At 44.3% G+C, this 23,370-nt stretch overlaps 1 pseudogene; it reads left to right on the forward strand.

The window, feature by feature from the left end:
• Positions 1-23,370, forward strand: part of LOC135574806 (guanine nucleotide-binding protein subunit beta-like protein 1) — a 36,622-nt pseudogene continuing 13,252 nt past the window's right edge.

A 23,370-nucleotide genomic window follows, 5' to 3' on the forward strand; every position in this document is an offset into this window, starting at 1 on the left:
ATGACGATGGGCCACAGCCCGGGATCTCCAGCGACGGTCCCCAGCCCTGGGTCTCCAGCGAGGGTCCCCAGCCCGGGGTCACCAGAGACGGTCCCCAGCCCGGGGTCGCCGGCGATGATCCGCAGTCCAGAACCTCCGGTGATGATCCACGCAGCGAAGGTTCCCAGCCAGGGGCCTCCGGCGATGATCCGCAGTCCAGAGCCTCAGGTGATGAGCCACGGGTCATTGCTACTAAGGCGGAGTGATCAGTATAAAGAAGGGGGGCGCGTCCAGAACCAGAGCCGCCACCGAAGTTCGATGCCCACCCAGACCCTCCCATATAGGTTTAGGTCTCCTATTCTATTATTTTTCATATCACCTTTCTTTCGTTGTCCAGAAGCCAAAGACAAAATCCTAGTAATTTTAGCAACCCACCCTATTTGTTTGATCTCTGTCACATATGGAACCACTATCAGGTGTTTTCCCGCGAATTGCATTTTGGCAAATGTTTGAAAAATACGTGTTATTGGCTGCTTCATTACATGAGTTGCATGTTCTGTTATGCATTACCATAACCTAACCTAATGTGATTTTTGTCATTCTGAGCACCGTGGGTGGACCACCCTAATGGGTTATGTACCCAATGCATATGGGCTCGGTAAATTTCTCAAATGGCCGGTAAATTCCCGTTCACCCTGGAGCAAAGCATAGTTCTGACATATTGAGCATCGAAGTTTTCAGATTCCAGATCTCAGAAATGTTTTGTAGTGAGTTCTTATTTTCATAACACATTAAGGGATACTTCGGGATTATGGCCCTGTATCCACTTACCCAGAGTCAGAATTTGTGGAAATAATCTATGTCGATTATGAAGCATGTTAGAGGTAGTTTCCCGAGCCACTGCTAACAAGGGTTAGCAACATCCTTCAAACCGCACTCAGAGAAATAACAAATGGTATCCATGAGTTTATCTGACTCTGGGGAAGTATCCTGAGGTATCCCTTTAAAGGTACCTAATGTTCAGAGTATAAAAAAAACATTTGTAAATCGCTATCTGACACTTCCGAATACATAAATGATACAATAACATTATTTTTACCAGGATAGTCAGAACACATAATAAAATACATTAAGACAATTTTATTTGTCACATGCGCCGAATACAACTAGTTTATACTTTACCGTGAAATGCTTGCTTACGAGCCCTTCCCATTGAAGAAATAGTAACAATACACAAGAATGGAGTTATGTTCAGTGAGTACCAGATCAATGTGCAGAGGTATGAGGTACACTATATATACAAATGTATGTTGACACCGCTTCTAATTAATGGATTTGGCTATTTCAGCCACACCCGTTGCTGACAGGTGTATAAAATCGAGCACACCGCCATGCAATCTCCATAGACAAACACTGGCAGTAGAATGGCCTTAGTAGAATGGCCAAAGTTATACAGTATTAGTAAAAAGTTGATCAATACATGAGGGTGATCTTGTTCCTTTAGTGTTTGTAAATACCCTGGTAGGTTGATTTAATAACTTGAAAAAGATTAGAGACACCGGTTAGAGTGAGAAGCTTCCTCTTGAGTGGACAGCTTGATGAAAACCAGTCAATATTCAGGTCCCCAAGAAAGTAGTCCTCTCTGTTTGTATCACATACACTATCAAGCATTTCACACACATTATTTAGATACTGACGGTTAGCACTTGGTGGCCTATAGCATCACCCCAAAATAATAGGCTTTAGATGAGGCACGGGAACCTGCAACCACATCACTTCAATAACACTTGACATAAGGTCTTCTCTGAGCATTACAGGGATTGGGCTCTGAATATATACAGCAACTCCTACCCCATAAGCATGTCTGTGTCTTCTATAGATGTTATATACTTGTATTGCTACTGCTTTCTCATCAAATTAATTATTTAAGTGAGTCTCAGAAATGGCTAATATATGAATGGTATCTGATGTTAGCAAGTTATTGATTTCATTAACCTTATTTCTAAGGCTACGTACTGTATATTCATATGGGCTGTTTTCAACCCTTTCCTGGGTAGCTTATCAGAGATAGGCATAATATGGAGTCCTTTAATCAGTTGGTGTGTGTAAGTGTGTATGTGTGCTGCGGGGTTGAAGCTACGAACCCATTTGCTTGGTTTTCTCATCCCTTTCAGGCTTTTAGGAGGGAGGGTGGACAATGAGCCTGTCATAGCAGATGTAAGCAATGAGTTTAAAAGTGTGTCGGTAAGGTGTATGTGTGTTTGTGTGCGTATGTAGTGTGTGTGGATTTTGTGTGGGAGTGACAAAGTAGTGTGTATGGTGTGTGTGTATACAGTATAGTCTAGTAAGTGTGCGTAGGGTCAGTGTAGATAGTTCAGGTACCATTTATTGGCTATTTAGCAGTCTGGCTATTTAGCAGTCATTGGCTTGTGGGTAGAAACTGTCTCGGTGCCTGTTGGTCCGACACCGTAGCTTGGGTGGCTGGAGGTCCTGGATCTCTATATTAGTTTATCAGACTAATTACTCTCATCACTGAACAATGATGTGACAACATCATTTACTTTAAGATTTCTGACAGTGTTGTTTTTTTGTTTGCGTGCCATTATTGCTGGCTAGACTAGCCTAGACCATATTTAGAGGGAGATGGCAAAGACGTGTTCTGAATTATCCTTCTGTATTTGTTCAAATGGGTTGATGCAGATATAACTTTCTAGTTACAAATGTATTTAACTTAGATTTTTTTAAAGTAAATTTTAACTTCAAAGACATATGAAGAACCATCTAAATATCAATTATATGTGACTAACTCATTCTTGACAAAAATGTCAGATAGAACCTTATAGTCCCAAGGTCTGGCGTTATTGATAACCAGAGTAACAAGTTGAATGGTGTGTTGTGTAGTTCTGGCCAAGGGCTTAGTCCATGTGTGGAACCTGACCACCAGGAGAGCTGACAGGGTTCTAGAAGGTCAATCTGGAGCCTCTGTCATCTTGCTCAACACTCTTCACTCCAGAGACACCCTCATCAGGTAACAAACTAACTACCTCTCTGACAATACCAGCCCTCAAGTCTTTTCACTATGTGGACATTGTTGAAGCAACAGGTGCCACATCAACTTAATTCTCTCTGATGAACCACCTGTAATTTCCTCATAGAGCAGGCCAGTATATTTATGTCTCATGGTGCTGTGTATCTGTGCGTTGTTTTGTCATGTGTGCCTGTGGGATCTGGCTGAGGGGCGCAGTGCTGTCAGACAGACAGTGTGGGGTTCTGTCACTGTTCCCTGCTAGAGGCTGGGCCAGTGAGATGGCTGCTGGCCCACACTGGAGAAGGCATGGAGGAGGTGAGATGGAGGGATGTGTCATGACGTGGCCCTCTTTGGGTATAGCGTGCCTTCCTCCTTTCTCTCTCGCCTACACCCAGGCTGCTGTTACCTCAGGTTGTAAATTCCTTGAGGAGCTCTCTCCTCATGGCCAGCGTATAAGAGAGAGTGAGTTTTCATAGAGAGAACAAAGGAATTTCTTCCACATCACAGAAACTGAGAACTGAACAATATTCATGTTCTGGAGAATGTATAAACGGTCGGTAAAGTAGCCAGCTACGAACTGGTCTGTTTTGTACAATTTTGTGAAACTCATGAGAGACAATACAGCCACATTACCATAACTCTGTTTATACAAGTGTCTCAGTTGTGAGGCTTGCATCTAATTGTTGTTTAAAATGAAGGAGCAAAGATGAAACTATTTGTGAAATTATGTAATGTGATTTTAAACTGTTTAATGAAGGAAACTCCAATTCCCTTTGGAGTTTAACTAAATCATTGGCCCGCCCCATGAGCACAGACATTGATCTGGCATCAAGGGACAGCCCTTCCCCCCGGGAGAAATTCCCTTCAGACCAGCTTACTTCGATAACCACGAGAGGGCTAAGGTTTCAGACCAGTACCTCATCACAGAGGGAGTTACGGTTTGAGTAGATTTCTGAATCTACCGGGATCAACATCCGGGGAAATTTCAGAGTGACTAACTAAAAATACAACGTCGTAACATTAAACATTCTTGAAAATGCAAGTGTCTTACATCCTTCAAAAGATTATGATCTTGGTAATCAAACTACGCTTTCGATTTAAAATAGCTATTTACAGAGAACAAATTCCATGCTTTTGTTTGAGAAGAGCGATCAAAAACAACAAACATTTTCCGCCATGACAGTTTTGACACATTCACATCTGAAGGTAAAATTATGACTTACATTCTGATATCTTGCTCTTATTTCTCCTCGTGAGGGTCCCAGTGATCAAATGAAGTGCCGTTTTCTTTGATAAAATCCATTTTTATAGCCTAAAACGAAACATTTTGTAAACCGCTTGTGTCGTGAATTCCATCTCTATCAACTTTTGACGAAGCATTCAACGTAATTACACACAGTAAACAATTGTTTATTTATGGTTGGTTTCATTGCAATCCTCTGGATGTTTGCAACACAGCCAAACTTGATTGTTTTTTTGGCGGGGAGTATTGACCGAAGTGAACTGTTTTGAAGACAACGAGCAATGACCTCATTGCGCACCAATAATATTAGCGAAGTTTCGTTGATTGACTGTATTTTTGCCCAATGACCACTGTTCTTCTTGAAATCTAGCTGGGTAGATAGCTAATGAGCTGAGATAAATGCCAGTATGTGATGGTTATGGGTTGGACCACCATCCCTTGTTTGTAAACGCACGCACAACGAACTTCATTCGCCATTGACCATCAGACTAGTTGCAGTCACGCTCGTTATGCACAGCAGTGTTTTGGAAAGTAGTATTTTGGAAGCAGTATTTTGGAAAGTGTTTTTTCAACGATTTCTTTGAAGAAATCATGGCGAATAAATCAGGAAAAGCGAAGTCCGAGTCTAAGTATACAGATTTACAGAGAAGAGATTGATCGAGAAAGTGAGACAGATTTGTTTGAAGAATCTTTGAGTGAACACAGTTATGATTCAAACATTGAGGAGATGTTTCTGCAAGGACAGGACGTAATTCTGGACTGGTAAGTGCTAATGCCGTTGTTTGAAATATGAATATTTTTTTTGCAAAAATATATATATATATATTTTTTTGCAATTTGCAATGAAATGTGTGATGGAATGTGTAAATTACACATTGGCTATACATAGTGTGTGTGTGTGTTTGTTTGTTTGGGTGTGTGTGTATATGTATGTGTATATATATATATATATATATATATATATATGTATATTCCATTTTTTTATTCAAATGGAATGGAGTAGAACAGCAAACACACACATTGCCACTGCGCCTGCTACTCCTCTCCATTTCCATATGAAATAGCCATTGGGTGCTGTTCGGGGGAGGGCAGGCCCACAACAATGTCTGGAGTTGAATGGAACAGCACTTGACCTTAGTGACTGTTCCCTCTGCTCTATACAATACATATCTGTTTATTTTATGTGATGATAAAAGGCTCATACAATACAAATGTTTTCTTTCACAGTGATAGCGACTCCGACTGGGAGCCCCCGGTGCCAAGGTGCCCATCCCCCACTGAAGCGGGTTCATCCAGCTGGACTCCTGCTGTCTCCGGCTCCACACCTACCCCCGCCCGGCCATCTAGAGGTGTGAAGACAGTAACAAAGAAGCGGAGGAAGGGAAGTGTGGAACCTGCTGGCAGAGAGGTAGAGGGGCAATGGCACTCTGTGCTGGAGGAGGATGTGGAGCCACATCCTCCAATATTCAGACCAAAAAGGCCATCAGGACCTCAGCTCGACATGACATCGAAATACAGCCCCATGCAACTTTTTCAACTGTTTTTCACCCCGGCAGTTGTTGATTCCCTGGTGTGTAATACTAACAAGTATGGGGCTAGGAAGCAAGCAGGAAAGAAAGAGGCATGGAAGCCCATTTCCATGTCAGACCTTTTCTGTTAGCTTTCACTGGTAATTTACATGGGGCTGGGGAAGTTAAAAACCCTAAAGGATTACAGGAACTTCCCCACTCTATCAACTGCCTTTCCCCCCCACTGTCATGTCCTCTACAGGGTTTATAAATATCTCACGGGCGCTTCACATCAGTGATCCAGAAGTTGATGAGGAGAATGACAGGAGGAGAGGCACCGCAAGGTTTGACAGGCTCTGCAAAGTCAAACCTCTCTACCCCAGCATGGCTGAGGCCTGCAAGATCCATTTTCAGCCCGCCCAGAACTTGCCCATAGATGACAGGATGGTAGCCTCAAAGGCCAGAATTGGCCTAAAACAATACATGCGTAAAACAAACCAATTAAGTGGGGTTACAAGCTGTTTGTTTTGGCTGATTCTGTGTGTGCATACACATGCAATTTTTTTGTCTATGAGGGGAAGAACACTTGTGCGACTGGTAAAGGACTCAGCTATGACTCTGTAATGGAGTTATTAGATTTTCAACTGCTGGGGAAGGGCTACAAACTCTTTGTGGACAACTTTTACACAAGCCCTACCCTGTTTGCAGACCTGAGGAAGCTGGAGGTGTGGGCTTGTGGCACCATTCGGACCAACAGAGTGGGCTTTCCGAAGACCAAGATAAATGACATGCCTAAGCCGGCTGAGCGGGGTACCATGCGATGGATCCGTGAACATGGCCTGCTGTTTGTGAAGTGGATAGACACCAGAGAGGTGGTGGTGTGCTCCACTATCCACAAGTCCTTCAGTGGAGATGGCCTGCTGTTTGTGAAGTGGATAGACACCAGAGAGGTGGTGGTGTGCTCCACTATCCACAAGTCCTTCAGTGGAGATGGCCTGCTGTTTGTGAAGTGGATAGACACCAGAGAGGTGGTGATGTGCTCCACTATCCACAAGTCCTTCAGTGGAGATGGCCTGCTGTTTGTGAAGTGGATAGACACCAGAGAGGTGGTGATGTGCTCCACTATCCACAAGTCCTTCAGTGGAGATGGCCTGCTGTTTGTGAAGTGGATAGACACCAGAGAGGTGGTGATGTGCTCCACTATCCACAAGTCCTTCAGTGGAGATGGCCTGCTGTTTGTGAAGTGGATAGACACCAGAGAGGTGGTGATGTGCTCCACTATCCACAAGTCCTTCAGTGGAGATGGCCTGCTGTTTGTGAAGTGGATAGACACCAGAGTGGAGGTGGTGATGTGCAGAGGTGGTGATGTGCCACTATCCACAAGTCCTTCAGTGGAGATGGCCTCAGTGGAGATGGCCTGCTGTTTGTGAAGTGGATAGACACCAGAGAGGTGGTGATGTGCTCCACTATCCACAAGTCCTTCAGTGGAGATGGCCTGCTGTTTGTGAAGTGGATAGACACCAGAGAGGTGGTGATGTGCTCCACTATCCACAAGTCCTTCAGTGGAGATGGCCTGCTGTTTGTGAAGTGGATAGACACCAGAGAGGTGGTGATGTGCTCCACTATCCACAAGTCCTTCAGTGGAGATGGCCTGCTGTTTGTGAAGTGGATAGACACCAGAGAGGTGGTGATGTGCTCCACTATCCACAAGTCCTTCAGTGGAGATGGCCTGCTGTTTGTGAAGTGGATAGACACCAGAGAGGTGGTGATGTGCTCCACTATCCACAAGTCCTTCAGTGGAGATGGCCTGCTGTTTGTGAAGTGGATGGACACAGAGAGGTGGTGATGTGCTCCACTATCCACAAGTCCTTCAGTGGAGATGGCCTGCAGAGAGGTGGTGATGTGCTCCACTATCCACAAGTCCTTCAGTGGAGATGGCCTGCTGTTTGTGAAGTGGATGGACACCAGAGAGGTGGTGATGTGCTCCACTATCCACAAGTCCTTCAGTGGAGATGGCCTGCTGTTTGTGAAGTGGATGGACACCAGAGAGGTGGTGATGTGCTCCACTATCCACAAGTCCTTCAGTGGAGATGGCCTGCTGTTTGTGAAGTGGATGGACACCAGAGAGGTGGTCCACAAGTCCTTCAGTGGAGATGGCCTGCTGTTTGTGAAGTGGATGGACACCACTATCCACAAGTCCTTCAGTGGAGATGGCCTGCTGTTTGTGAAGTGGATAGACACCAGAGAGGTGGTGGTGTGCTCCACTATCCACAAGTCCTTCAGTGGCAATCACGTCGTCAGGCGTGTGAAGGACGCTACTGGGGCATGGACCACCAAAAATGTCCCCATTCCTGCAGCCATCAAGGACTACAACAAGAGCATGGGAGGTGTAGACCTATCAGATGCACTGATAGGGTACTACAATGTTCTCCATACAACAAATAAATGGTACAAGACATTGTTTTACCATTTAATTGACATTGCTGTGGTGAATTCCTTCATCCTGCAGAAGGAAATGGCGAAGAGCTGTGGACAGACCCCCATCTCACAGCTAGCCTTCAGGGAGCTGCTCATCCGGGAGCTTGCTGGCTATAGCAAAAAGTCCACTGCATCACATTCTGCCCCCTCTACCTATTCCCGCTCTACTCCTGCCTCCAGTGGTGTTCATATGCCAAAGTTCATTACTGCAGGCATGACTGTGCCTCAGGGCCAAAAGGGCACAGCATGGAGGCGTCGTTGTGTTCTGTGTCGCATGATGTCCCCCATCACCTGCACCACTTGTTCAGTTTGCCTCTTCTTTACAGCAGAAAGAGAGTGCTATGGGACATGGCACAGGCAGCAAAATATTGTGTAGAGGACTTCCAAAGTGTCTACCCCTGTTTTTTATTTATTTTTAAATTCTAATATTTTTTTAAACATTTTTATTTTAAAAAATTGTGTGTTAGAATTTATTTTTTGATATGTTGTTTATAGTTATTTGCACTGTTGTATATAGTTATAGATCATTTCACCAATTCGGCCACTTGGGTACATTTGGGCAACTTGTGTGGGACACCTGGGTGACTTCATGCTAAATGTCATGTAGCTCACCCATTCCTGAAGTTATCAGTCTGAAACTTTGCAGACCTACAGTTGTTATTCATCAAAATTATCTCCAGCATCCTATCTGACTGTGTGGCTATTCTAGTACATGTGAAAGATGATACTACAACAATAAAAAACAGAAAACGTATGCTCTTTCTTTCTCTTTTCTTCCACCAGATCTACTGTGTTATATTCTCCTACATTCAATTAACATTTCCACAAACTTCAGAATGTTTCCATTCAAATTATACCTTGCCTCTGGGGCTGAACTACAGGCAGTTAGATTAGGGTATGTCTTCAGGCGGAAATTGAGAACAAGGGATGCAGCATAACAAGTTAACCATACCACGTGGTTAAACTCTTAAGACTATCGATCTGACAGAATCAGAGCTACTCTTTGATATTGATTACTAGTCTGCAGCTAGAAATTATTTACCCGTGAATGCGAGGACAGACAACCGCCGAAACATGTATTTTATAACAACGTTGCTGAATGTTACTTTGAACTATCCATTCTAACCACGGCAGAGAGAGAGAGAGAGAGAGGGCGGACAAACTCTCCAACAGAAACAAACTTTCCAACAGAGATCACGACGACACACTGAGCGTAAATATATATATTGATTACAATTGTTCCCGAATGAGTGAGTGTTCATGTGCAAAGGATTAGCATTTAAATTGTTAGAATTATCAACTTGTAGTGTCTTTTATATTTCGCGCCCTTCTCAGTCCCTTTGTCTACCAAGCCGCCATGCCGGTTAAGCCCATTAGGGCACATCCGCTATCATTTCCTTGTAACCATATCTACTGTTTGTTTGTTTATGCATTTCTGTGATTATTTAGTTAGTAAATAAATTATTTAAGACAATTGATGTGTGGATGTGTGGATGATATATTAGGAAAATTATAACTTTGTAATCTGAATATTTTCCTTGGTGCCCCGACTTCCTAGTTAATTACATTTACATGATTAAGTTAGTTTAATCACATAATAATAATTACAGAGAATTTATTTGATACAAATAAGTCTTCAGTTTAATGATGCCAAAGACATGACAGATGGGAGTGGGGGAGGGGGTGAGAAATGGAGGGGATGGAGAGAGGTGAGGGAGGGAGGGGAGGAGGGGGAAGGAGGTGAGATAGGGAGGGGAGGAGATGAGAGGGGAGGGGTGAGAGGGAGAGGAAGGGGAGGGGGTAAGAGAGGGAGGGGAGGAGGGGTAAGAGAGGGAGGGGAGTGGGTGGGAGGGGGTAAGAGAGGGAGGGGAGGAGGCATGAGAGGGAGGGGAGTGGGTGGGAGGGAGGGAGGGGTGAGTGAGGGGAGGAGGCGAGAGAGGGAGGGGGAGGGGAGTGGGTGGGAGGGGGTAAGAGATGGAGGGGAGGAGATGAGAGAGGGAGGGGAGTGGGTGGGAGGGAGGGAGGGGTGAGTGAGGGGAGGAGGCGAGAGAGGGGAGGGAGTGGGTGGGAGGGGGTAAGAGATGGAGGGGAGGAGATGAGAGAGGGAGGGGAGTGGGTGGGAGGGAGGAGGCAAGAGAGGGAGGGGAGTGGGTGGGGAGGGAGGGGAGGAGGCGAGAGAGGGAGGAGGGAGAGGGAGGTAAGAGAGGGAGGGGAGGAGGCGAGAGAGGGAGGAGAGGAGGCGAGAGAGGGAGGGGAGGAGATGAGAGAGGGAGGGGGGGTAAGAGAGGGAGATGATGTCCTGGATATTTGCTGTTTGTTCATGAGTTACAGTGCAACTTTTGATAATACACCTGTCAACACATAACAATTTAGGTTCGTGGAAGTGCTGTATTGTGTCACTTTCCTCTCCTCGTGACCTGTCTGATAGAAACTTGTGAGTAGGCATGGTTTAGAGTGCATCAGCGAATAACAGACAAATTATTACACATTTCCCCCTTGCTTTCATTTGTGTTTGTTAGGGTATGAGACGGTAGTGGAAAGCCATAGCCCAGTCGTCCAGTCAGTGTGCAGTGAAGCAGGGCTGGGAGGCGACAGGCAGCTTTTCAGGCACCTTCATTGCCTCCAGATTCATGTTACTCACCCTGCTCTAATGAAGCCTCACATGAAAGCGACAGGCTAGTAACTCGATCCAGCCAAACATGCCACCACTATAGAGACAGGCTGGACGAGGCAACGGGACGCCTTCAAGCCCAGCACCCTCAATAATGCCATTGTGACTACATGCAGGTACACACACACACATCCTCTCTTATCACTGTCCCGTTCTCCTGTCCCACCCCTGGCTGCCCCACAGTTATCCATGCCTTTCCCAGGGGATCCTAATCATAGATTTAGACCCATGCCTCCACACACACAGCCACAAAGCATGGTGTAGATCTGAGCCAGAGGGGGATTGAAAGGAAGGAGCAGGACCATCAATTTAGGAGGCAGGTAAAGGTTTAATGTTTACCCCTCGCTGCCAGCGGATTGCTGCCATTGAAAAAGCATTCATTAATAGAGTGGGTGTTTAATTTATGGGCATAAGTGTGTGTGTGTGTGTGCCACACAAGAACACTCCACCTGAGGCACAGCAAGAGAGGCTGCTCCTTAAAGCCCTCTTTGTCTGGCTATTAGCTCAGGGGTAAACATGGCACAGATGTGGCACCCCGATAAAATACAGATTGCTTCCTTAAACAGATGTTTGTTCTGATTGGCTGGTTAGATGGGATGTGTAATCTGATTGGTCCTTTAAAACAGGATATTTAATCTGATTGGTCTGTTAAACAGGATGTTTATTCTCAGCCTTAATGAGGATGTATCTCTCTCTCTCTCTCTGGATTAGTCAGAGAGACTGAGTAGTGTAGCCATAGGGAAGTCAGACAGAGAGAGAGACTGAGTAGCTGTAGCTAATAGGGTCTCTCTCTCTCTCACTCACCCTTTCCCTCATGCTATCTAATGTTCTCTCTCACTCTCTCCCTCACACTCTTTTCCTTTTCTCTCCCTCCATCTTTCTCTCTCTCTGTCTCTCTCCCTCTCTCTCTAATGAGCTATCATTAGACTGTGTGTATTTTATCAGAGTCAATGCCAGTGTGTCTAGGTCAGGAAAACGACACTTGCGTTAGGAGGTCAGGTCTTATTAGGATTTATTATAGACTATAGTACAGCTCTGTCTGCCTGATGGATCAGAGCCTAGTAGTGGTGAAAGTAGTAAGACGTAAGCCCATAAAGTGTAAAGCTGTTATTTCCTCCCATTGTGTTTTACTACATCTGTCTGCCTGATGGATCAGAGCCTAGTAGTGGTGAAAGTAGTAAGACGTAAGCCCATAAAGTGTAAAGCTGTTATTTCCTCCCATTGTGTTTTACTACATCTGTCTGCCTGATGGATCAGAGCCTAGTAGTGGTGAAAGTAGTAAGACGTAAGCCCATAAAGTGTAAAGCTGTTATGTCCTCCCATTGTGTTTTACTACATCTGTCTGCCTGATGGATCAGAGCCTAGTAGTGGTTGAAAGTTGTAAGACGTAAGCCCATAAAGTGTAAAGCTGTTATTTCCTCCCATTGTGTTTTACTACATCTGTCTGCCTGATGGATCAGAGCCTAGTAGTGGTGAAAGTAGTAAGACGTAAGCCCATAAAGTGTAAAGCTGTTATGTCCTCCCATTGTGTTTTACTACATCTGTCTGCCTGATGGATCAGAGCCTAGTAGTGGTTGAAAGTTGTAAGACGTAAGCCCATAAAGTGTAAAGCTGTTATTTCCTCCCATTGTGTTTTACTACATCTGTCTGCCTGATGGATCAGAGCCTAGTAGTGGTGAAAGTAGTAAGACGTAAGCCCATAAAGTGTAAAGCTGTTATGTCCTCCCATTGTGTTTTACTACATCTGTCTGCCTGATGGATCAGAGCCTAGTAGTGGTGAAAGTAGTAAGACGTAAGCCCATAAAGTGTAAAGCTGTTATTTCCTCCCATTGTGTTTTACTACATCTGTCTGCCTGATGGATCAGAGCCTAGTAGTGGTGAAAGTAGTAAGACGTAAGCCCATAAAGTGTAAAGCTGTTATTTCCTCCCATTGTGTTTTACTACATCTGTCTGCCTGATGGATCAGAGCCTAGTAGTGGTGAAAGTAGTAAGACGTAAGCCCATAAAGTGTAAAGCTGTTATTTCCTCCCATTGTGTTTTACTACATCTGTCTGCCTGATGGATCAGAGCCTAGTAGTGGTGAAAGTAGTAAGACGTAAGCCCATAAAGTGTAAAGCTGTTATTTCCTCCCATTGTGTTTTACTACATCTGTCTGCCTGATGGATCAGAGCCTAGTAGTGGTGAAAGTAGTAAGACGTAAGCCCATAAAGTGTAAAGCTGTTATTTCCTCCCATTGTGTTTTACTACATCTGTCTGCCTGATGGATCAGAGCCTAGTAGTGGTGAAAGTAGTAAGACGTAAGCCCATAAAGTGTAAAGCTGTTATTTCCTCCCATTGTGTTTTACTACATCTGTCTGCCTGATGGATCAGAGCCTAGTAGTGGTGAAAGTAGTAAGACGTAAGCCCATAAAGTGTAAAGCTGTTATTTCCTCCCATTGTGTTTTACTACATCTGTCTGCCTGATGGATCAGAGCCTAGTAGTGGTGAAAGTAGTAAGACGTAAGCCCATAAAGTGTAAAGCTGTTATTTCCTCCCATTGTGTTTTACTACATCTGTCTGCCTGATGGATCAGAGCCTAGTAGTGGTGAAAGTAGTAAGACGTAAGCCCATAAAGTGTAAAGCTGTTATTTCCTCCCATTGTGTTTTACTACATCTGTCTGCCTGATGGATCAGAGCCTAGTAGTGGTGAAAGTAGTAAGCGTAAGCCCATAAAGTGTAAAGCTGTTATTTCCTCCCATTGTGTTTTACTACATCTGTCTGCCTGATGGATCAGAGCCTAGTAGTGGTGAAAGTAGTAAGACGTAAGCCCATAAAGTGTAAAGCTGTTATTTCCTCCCATTGTGTTTTACTACATCTGTCTGCCTGATGGATCAGAGCCTAGTAGTGGTGAAAGTAGTAAGACGTAAGCCCATAAATAAAGCTGTTATTTCCTCCCATTGTGTAAAGCTGTTATTTCCTCCCATTGTGTTTTACTACATCTGTCTGCCTGATGGATCAGAGCCTAGTAGTGGTGAAAGTAGTAAGATGTAAGCCCATAAAGTGTAAAGCTGTTATTTCCTCCCATTGTGTTTTACTACATCTGTCTGCCTGATGGATCAGAGCCTAGTAGTGGTGAAAGTAGTAAGACGTAAGCCCATAAAGTGTAAAGCTGTTATGTCCTCCCATTGTGTTTTACTACATCTGTCTGCCTGATGGATCAGAGCCTAGTAGTGGTGAAAGTAGTAAGACGTAAGCCCATAAAGTGTAAAGCTGTTATTTCCTCCCATTGTGTTTTACTACATCTGTCTGCCTGATGGATCAGAGCCTAGTAGTGGTGAAAGTAGTAAGACGTAAGCCCATAAAGTGTAAAGCTGTTATTTCCTCCCATTGTGTTTTACTACATCTGTCTGCCTGATGGATCAGACTAGTAGTGGTGAAAGTTTTCTTGTAAAGCTGTTATTTCCTCCCATTGTGTTTTACTACATACGTTTTCTTGTAGTTTCCTGTTGTGCACTGAAACGAGGGATTCAAGTTTGAACTTGATTAATGAAAATAAAAGACACAAAAAAAATGACTGGCACCCGGCCTAAAGTTTGCCTTGCCTCTGTTCTTCACTGTTGGTTGCAAGAACAATGGCCGGCTGGAGCTTATTTTTTTATATTTTTTTATTTAACTAGGCAAGTCAGTTAAGAACAAGTTATTATTTACAATGATGGACTACCCCGGCCAAACCCAGACGATGCTTCGCCAATTGTGCGCCGCCCAAAGGGACTCCCAATCACGGCCGGATGTGATACAGCCTGGAATCAAACCAGGGTCTGTAGCGACACCTCTTGCACTCAGATGCAGTTCCTTAGACCACTGCTCCACTAGGGAGCCTATGATTGGGCATTGTGTGTGTGACTGGGGTCTAGGGTGGAGTAGGCATTTATTGCCTAGGTGGGATAGTTAGTTATTTAGTTTGAATGTAATAACCGTTAAAACATTTAGAAATCAGCTTTTCAGTGTTTGACTGTCCCTCTTCCTACAGGTAAAGATAATTGACCTGCCCAGTCAGCTCCCCCATGCCACAAGCCACGCTGGGAAGGGATATGTGTATCATGCTATGGCAGGTAACTGGTAGCGAATACACTGTCCTATTCTCCCAGTAGCAAGTCATCGTGTGCATCCCAAAAGGCACACTATCCCCCATATAGTGCTTTACTTTTGACCAGAGCCCTATTGACCCTGGTCAAAAGTAGTGCACTATAAAGGGAATAGGGTGCCATTTGGGACATAATCTAGCTTCCAGCAACCTGTATCTACAACAAGCTAACAGTGCTATCCTCACCTCACCGCATGGCACTGTAATGTTCAGTCTGTTCACTTATGGCCATAAAATATAAAAGTTGTAGTATTTTCCCTTCCTCTCTTTCTTCCTCCTAAATGTTTATATTTTTACTGGTTATAAACAGATTGTTCGAGAGCCCTCGACAAGACGCATACATAAAAGATATGTCAACAAATAATTGAGAAGACTCCTCTTGGCGCGATGATTTATAGCTATACGTTGTCCCGGGCCATTTTTCCAGCGCCTTTTTCGATTCAGGACGTTGAGTCCCAACACTGTAATTACAATGTGTCGAAGGGCTGGGGTTCAACAGAGATATATCTGCCACCCAACCAGCCCTCGCTCTACCCGCCAGCCAGCTGTGCATCACATCTAAAGATCCCTCGCCCTCCTCCTCTGTTTTGTAAATACTGTCAAAAGTTTTATTCCCCCCTATTAAAGACCTGTAATTATTTTCACAGTTAATTCATATTTTTTGCTTTGCGGTATTTATGATTTTCTGCTTATGCAAGACGTTTAATGAATTGCTGCTGGTTGTTGACGACAGTTGGTGGTTTGGGTCTGCATGGGGAGTTTAGTGTCAACATGAATCTATGTTTATGTGTGTGTGTGTACGTGTGCATGCGTGTATGTTGACCCTGGGCGGTATGGGGTGGATCACCAGACATCAATGCTAATTGTCCCTCTGTTGCCTAATACTGTTTGTTTTCTTTGGTTTCGTAGAGTTGGGTCCTTTTACTCTATCCTTTCATCTTATGTTGGAAGCCAATCCCGTTTCAGGGTTGACTGCCAGAAAACAAAACTATTCATTCTGACACTATTAATTCTGACAAGCACAAGACCCAGGTGATATTAAATAATTCCAGTTTGATCATCTCATGACCAGGCAAGGAATCGTCTTGGAACTGTCACAGAGCTAGTCGGAAACTTGCTGCAATGTGCAGATAGTGGAGATAGACGTAAAAGCTTACCCACCAAAGGGAGATGCAGAGGTGGGTTTTAAACAATGTAGGTGTGTGTTAGTATGTGTGCATGCGAGAGAAACTATGTGTGTTTGTCTTCGTGGGTGAAGGGGATGATGTGTTAACCAAGTGTTGTGAACGACAGTAGGCTCAGCCACCTCACACATTCTGTCAATCAATCTCAAGACTGTCGCCTCGTTATACACATGATCCTTGCTGGTGCAGCCCGCTGTTTCCTCAACCTTTCACACACACCGGAGGGGAAGACACTGAGTCTTCTCTCCTCTTTGTCCCTCTCTCTCTCATTCTCTCTCTCCCTCCCTCTCTCTCCATCTCCTCTCTCCTCTCCTCCCTATATCTTGTAACTGAGAGTGAGAGCAGGGATCCTCCATCATACTGACTGAGAACTGAGAACAGATTTATTGCCGGCCTTTAAACGCTCACCGCTGGAAGTTTGGAAAAGGTTAAATGTCATATTAAGTAGCACTTTCTTTTGGTTTAGGCTTCCCCTATTTTAGGTTTTCTCTCTGCGTTTCTTCCCCCTCTCCCCTCCCCAGCCTTCTCTAATGTAAGCATTCAGAACAAGGTCTGGAAGGTAAACAAGCTCAATCTGCAATCTGATTTGCTATGAGGCCGTCAAGTGGTAGAGATGCAGAAGGAGAAAGTGTCTCCATATGTTGTCCGGAGCAGAGAGGAGGGGAGATGTGAGATGTGGGCTCGGGAGGGATGCCGGTAGACGGTGATGTATGATGTGCAAGGCTTTTAACATGAACAGAGGCTGCGGGCCAGAAGGAAATGTTCCTATACAGATATCCATCACTCTCAGCTCATCGCCCCAGAGCCATGATGTCATGGCGCTCTGCAGAGGTACTGGATGGATAGACGGGAATCGGGATGGGATTGATTCCGTATGTGCTGATGCGGTGTGGTGCCCACCTTTCCTTATCCCTGATCAGTCACTTCACTGTGCCTCTCCCTCTCTCTCCTTCTCCCTCTCTCTCCTTCTCTCTTTCTTGCTTTCTCCCGCTCTCCCTCTCTCTCTCTCTCTCTCAATTCAATTTAATTCAAAAGGGCTTTATTGGCATGGGAAACATATGTTAACATTGCCAAAGCAAATGAAATAGATAATAAACAAAAGTGAAATAAACAATCAGAAATAAACAGTTAACATTACACTCACAAAAGTTGATAAAGGAATAAAGACATTTCAAATGTCATATTATGGCTATATAGAGTAATAATGTAGATGATGTAGATAATGTTGTAATGACGTAGAAAATGTTGTAATGATGTAGAAATAGGTAAAGTACAAAAGGGAAAATAAATACTAATAAACATGAGTTGTTTTTACAATGGTGTTTGCTCTTCACTAGTTGCCATTTTCTTGTGGCAACAGGTCAGAAATCTTGCTGCTGTGATGGCACGCTGTGCTATTTCACCCAATAGATATGGGAGTTTATCAAAATTGGATTTGTTTTCAAATTCTTTGTGGGCCTGTAATCTGAGGGAATTATGTGTCTCTATTATGGTCTCTCTCTCGCGCTCTCTCGCTTTCCCCCTCCCTCCCTCCCACCACTGGGTTGGGACATACTGTAGTATGGGCCATGTGAGTCCTGGGACTGATTGTATGGTGTGCTTATACACATGCCATACAGTAGATCGGTAGAGCATGTGTGACCTGCATTTGTTATTAGAAGAACACATTCAAAATCCCAAGAACTCTTCTTCTGGTCAAGTCTGACCCTCTACTCAGTGAGGTAAAGCTTAAGAGTGCTGAAAGAGGCCAGGCTAGGTCTGTACAGAAGACTAAGAGGTAACAATGGCCGCATCACAAATTGCACCCAATGTATAGTGCACTGACCTGGTCAAAAGTAGTGCACTATAGCACTATATAGGGAATAGGGTGCCATTTGGGACACACCCTAGGAGATGGGGTTGAATGGGGAATAACAAGTCCCACTTTTCTTCTCACTCTCTCTGGGTACACCGTTCAGTGTTCATCTATCTTGCCAGCTGTGCTTTATATTGATGAATCTTTTCTTCAAGCATCAGTCCTACTTCAGCAGAGAGCCCTCTTTTAGAGGGGCAACAGAGGATATAATGAATTAGGTGTCTACCCAGGGTTCCCCGACCTTTGCCCTGTGACATCATCAATCAAGGAGCTCCTACACTTAACATGAAGTGCAAGGGCTGAGGGGCAGCAGGAGGTAATGCTTAGCAACCGACACAGCCCAGCCAGCAGGCAGGAAAAACACTGATTTTCACTTGTTTTTATTTGTTTTCATAAATCTCATATCGTTCATTAGTGATGTGTTTGCAAGGAATACACGGATCTGTCTATAATGTATTTAAGGCTTGAAAGGGGAAATATACCGTTAAGTGAGAAGAGGACATGGGGAGGAGGGTCAAAGTGTCTTTGGCTCTCTGCGCCTCTTACACATATGAAAAAGTGTCTCTCCTTCTTCAGCCTGGCCTCTATGCAGGGCACACTATCGCTCGGGGCCTGATGGTATGCTCTGCCTCTAGATGGGTTCAAAGAAGAGTACAAACAATACAAGAAGCAGCATAGATGCTATTTGAAGATTCTGTTATGGTTATGGAGATGCCCTCCCTCTAAACTTGTTGGGTTGCGATACCTGCCAGCATTCTATTTTTCTTTCCACTTAACTACATAATGATAGGTTGTTGTATCCCTGATTTGCATATATCAGGTGGAGGTGCATAAAGGGGTAGAGCTTGCAGACTGAGGGAGCTGTGCCTTCACTTGCCGAGAAAGATGAATGGTGGGCCTGTGGGAAGGAGAGGAGGGGAGGATAGAAGGAGAGCAGGGTCGAGGAGCTCTCCTCCTCCCCTGTAAATCTTCTAATATGGAGCCCTCTGCTTTTATCAGCTCACCTTTATGTTTTCATCCACTCAACTGATTTAGGAGTACACCATATTCCTCCATATAACACCTCTCCTCTTCCCTGTCTCAGGTAATACCGGGGATCCTTCTCAGGCAGCCAGTAAAGGCATAGTAAAAGGATCATGGGGGTGGACTCTTATCTGGGTGTGCACTAGTATACTGTAGTATATATACTGACTATACAATACATTCGGAACTTAACAGACTGATCAGGTGAATCCAGCTGAAAGCTATGATCCCTTGTTGATGTCACTTGATAAATCCACTTCAATCAGTGTAGATGAGACAATTGAGACATGGATTGTGTATATGTGCCATTCAGAGAGTGAATATTTAAGTGCCTTTGAACAGGGTAGTAAGTGCCAGGCACCCCGGTTTGAGTGTATCAAGAACTGCAACGCTGCTGGGCTTTTCACGCTCAACAGTTTCCCATGTGTATCGAGAATGGTCCAGCACCCAAAGAACATCCAGCCAACTTGAAACAACTGTGGGAAGCAATAGAGTCAACATGGGCCAGCATCCCTGTGGAACGCTTTCAACACCTTGTAGAGTCCATGCCCTGACGAATTGAGGGTGTTCTGAGGGCAAAGGGGGCTGCAACTAAATATTAGGAAGGTGTTCCTAATGTTTTGTGCACTCAGTGTATAGAGAATGTCTGTCAAATCAAATGTTATTTGTCACATTCTTCGTAAACAACAGGTGTAGACTAACAGTGAAATGCTTACTTACTGGCCTTTCTCAACAATGCAGAGAGAAAGAAAATGAAATAATAACATGAGAAATAAATACACTATTAGTAAGGATAACTTGGCTATAAACACGAGGTACCAGTACCAAGTCGATGTGCAGGGGTACAAGGTAATTGAGGTAGACATGTCATTTCTCTTCATAAAGTATTCATTCCCCTTGACTTATTCCACATGTTGTGTTACAGCCTGAATTCAAAATCGATTAAATAAATAAAAAATCTCACCTATCTACACACAATACCCCATAATGACAAAGTGTCAGTCTTGGTAAGTAACTCCAGTGTATATTTGGCCTTGTGTTTTAGGTTATTGTCCTGCTGAAAGATGAATATGTCTCCCAGTGTCTGTTGGAAAGCAGACAGAACCAGGTTTTCCTCTAGGATTTTGACTGTGCTTTATTCCGTTTCTTTTTATCCTAAAATAATTTCAGATGACAAGCGTACCCATAGCATGATACAGACACCAAGATGCTTGAAAATATTAAGAGTGGTAGTGATGTGTTGCATTGGATTTTCCCTAAACATAACGCTTTGTATTCAGGACATAAAGTTCATTTCTTTGACACATTGTTTGCTGTTTTACTTTAGTGCCTTGTTGCAAACAGGATGCATGTTTTAGAATATTTTTATTCTGTACAGGTTTCCTTCTTTTCACTCTGTCATTTAGGTTAGTATTGTGGAATAACTACAATGTTGTTGATCCATCTTCAGTTTTCTCCTATCACAGTCATTAACAGTTTTCTCCTATCACAGCCATTAAACTGTTTTAAAGTCACCATTGGCCTCATGGTGAAATCCCTGAGCAGTTTCCTTCCTCTCCGGCAACTTAGGAAGGAGTTTGGAAGGATGCCTGTATCTTTGTGGTGACTGGGTGTAATTAATAACTTCACCATGCTCAAATGGAAATTCAATGTCTGCTTTTTCATTTTTTGACCCATCTATCAACCAGTGCCTTTCTTTGCAGGGAATTGGAAAACCTCTCTGGTCTTTGTGGTTTCATCTCTTTTTGAAATGCACTGCTCGACTGAGGGACCTTACAGATAAATCATTGTATTTGTGGAGTACAGAGATGAGGTAGTCATTACATTTTTTCCTCCTGAACTTATTTAGGATTGCCATAACAAAGAGGTTGAATACTTATTGACTTAAGACATTTCAGCTTTTCATTTTTAATTCATTTTCATAGAAAAATTATACACTGAAAAAATATATACTTTTCTGGGTTATGGTTTATATAAGGAAATCAGTCAATTGAAAGATACCTTTAAAAGAAAAGTAGGGGCTTGGATCAGAAAACCAGTCAGTATCTGGTGTGACCACCATTTTTTATTTTTTTTACCTTTATTTAACTAGGCAAGTCAGTTAAGAACAAATTCTTATTTTCAATGACGGCCTAGGAACAGTGGGTTAACTGCCTGTTCAGGGGCAGAACGACAGATTTGTACCTTGTCAGCTCGGGGGTTTGAACTTGCAACCTTCCGGTTACTAGTCCAACCACTAGGCTACCCTGCCTCATGCAGCACGACACATCTCCTTCGCATAGAGTTGATCAGGCTGTTGATTGTGGCCTGTGGAATCTTGTTCCACTCCTCTTCAATGGCTGTACGAAGATGTTGGCGGGAACTACAACATGCTGTCGTGAACGTCGATCCAGAGCATCCCAAACATGCTCAATGGGTGACATGTCTGGTAAGTACGCAGGCCATGAACTGGGACATTTTCAACATCAAGGAATTGTATACAGATCCTTGCGACATGGGGCAGTGCCTTATCATGCTGAAACGTGAGGTTATGGCGGTGGATGAATGGTATGACAATGGGCCTCAGGATCTCGCCCCCATGGGGCACTCTGTTCACAACATTGACATCAACAAACCGCTCGCCCATACGACGCCATCAATCTGTCTGCCATCTGCCTGGTACAGTTGAAACCAGGATTCATCCGTGAAGAGCACACTTCTCCAATGTGCCAGTGGCCATCGAAGGTGAGCATATGCCCACTGAAGTCAGTTAAGACACTGAACTGCAGTCAGGTCAAGACCCTGGTGAGAGTCTATATGCAGCAGCAGGTCTGATCCTACAGGGATACAGATGAGGAGTAAAGTGACGAGCACTGTAATAGTCTGTCTGCCAGGCCAGTGGGAGAGTAATGGTCCCACAGTTTCAGTGTGCTCTCATACAGATAACCCCTGCGCTTTCTGCACAGCCCTGTGGCTTCTGTAGTAACATATCTCTCCCTCTCTCTTCCTATTCCCTTTCTCTCCCCCCTCCTTCTCATCTTACTCTTTCTCATATGCGATTTGTCTATTGCTCCTTCTCTTTCACTCTCTCTCTCTCTCTGTCTCTCTCTCTCTCTCTGTCTCTCCCTTTCTCTCCCCCCCCTCTCTCTCTCTCTCTCTCTCTCTCTCTCTCTCTCTCACTCTGTCTCTCCCTTTCTCTCCCCCTCTCTCTCCCTTCCTGTCTCTCTCTTGCCTTTCTCCTCAACCCCCCCCCTCCCGCTACCTGGCGCTGTGGGACGTATCACCGTGCTGAGCAATGCAGCTGTCCACCATGAGCCCGTCATGTGTCTGGACTTTGACCCCGCCAGGCAGAGTGCTGTCTCTGGCTCCTCAGAGGAGGGCCTCTCCTCCTGGACGCTTGACGGACAGCACAGACTCCAGGTCAGTGAGGGTGAGCACTCTCCACAGGTTCTCCGCAAATGCTCTTCTCTCTCCCAGACCTGGGTTCAAATAATATTTAAAATCTTTCAAAGACTTTGAGCGTTTTCTCTACCCTGCCTGGAGTTCCAGGTGGGCGGGTTATGCCCTTTTGAGACTTTTCTGTTGGTTACATCACAGCAGGTAAGCTCAATCAATCACATGTACAGTATTTAAAATGTGTTTAAATAGTATTTGAACCCAGGTAGGTCTGCCCTCCCCAGGCCCTCCCTGGCTCTCTTCTCTCAGTGGGAAAACATACTATCCAGAGGATGCGTCTCTGCAGGGCTCTGGGTCATAAATCAGCATTGCAGGGCCAGTCCCTGTCCTTGGGTGTCACTGCCACGCACATACAAGCACGCACATACAAGCACGCATACGCACCTTTCTCACATTCATACTCTCTCATACACTCTTTCTCACACACACAAACACACAGACAGACGTGTCCTCAATCCTCAGACCAGAACCGTCCTAATGCTGTAGTCTAGCTGCTTTAGTGACGCTGAAAAAATTAACATCTCATCACTCTTCTGCCATATATTATCTTACGTAACAACCGAGTGCATCTGAGCCGCAACGCCTCATTTGACGCTATGTTTTCTGTTGATTTCATGAGCGAAAGAAACTGCCCAATATTTGACGTCTACTCCATGAATCAGTGTAGAGAGGAACCTGGGACTTGATATACTACACTCCTGTACTGTGGAGGGCTGTTATTCTTTCCAGGCCTTTTTTTTTTACAAATGAATGCTTGAATTAGAAATATTTGCAAACACTCCGTTTTTTTTGCTGCAAACGCGTCTACAATAACACTAGAAAGGGTTTGATTCAATATACTGA

The sequence above is a fragment of the Oncorhynchus nerka genome, linkage group LG13, assembly GCF_034236695.1.
Source record: "Oncorhynchus nerka isolate Pitt River linkage group LG13, Oner_Uvic_2.0, whole genome shotgun sequence".
NCBI lineage: Eukaryota > Metazoa > Chordata > Actinopteri > Salmoniformes > Salmonidae > Oncorhynchus > Oncorhynchus nerka.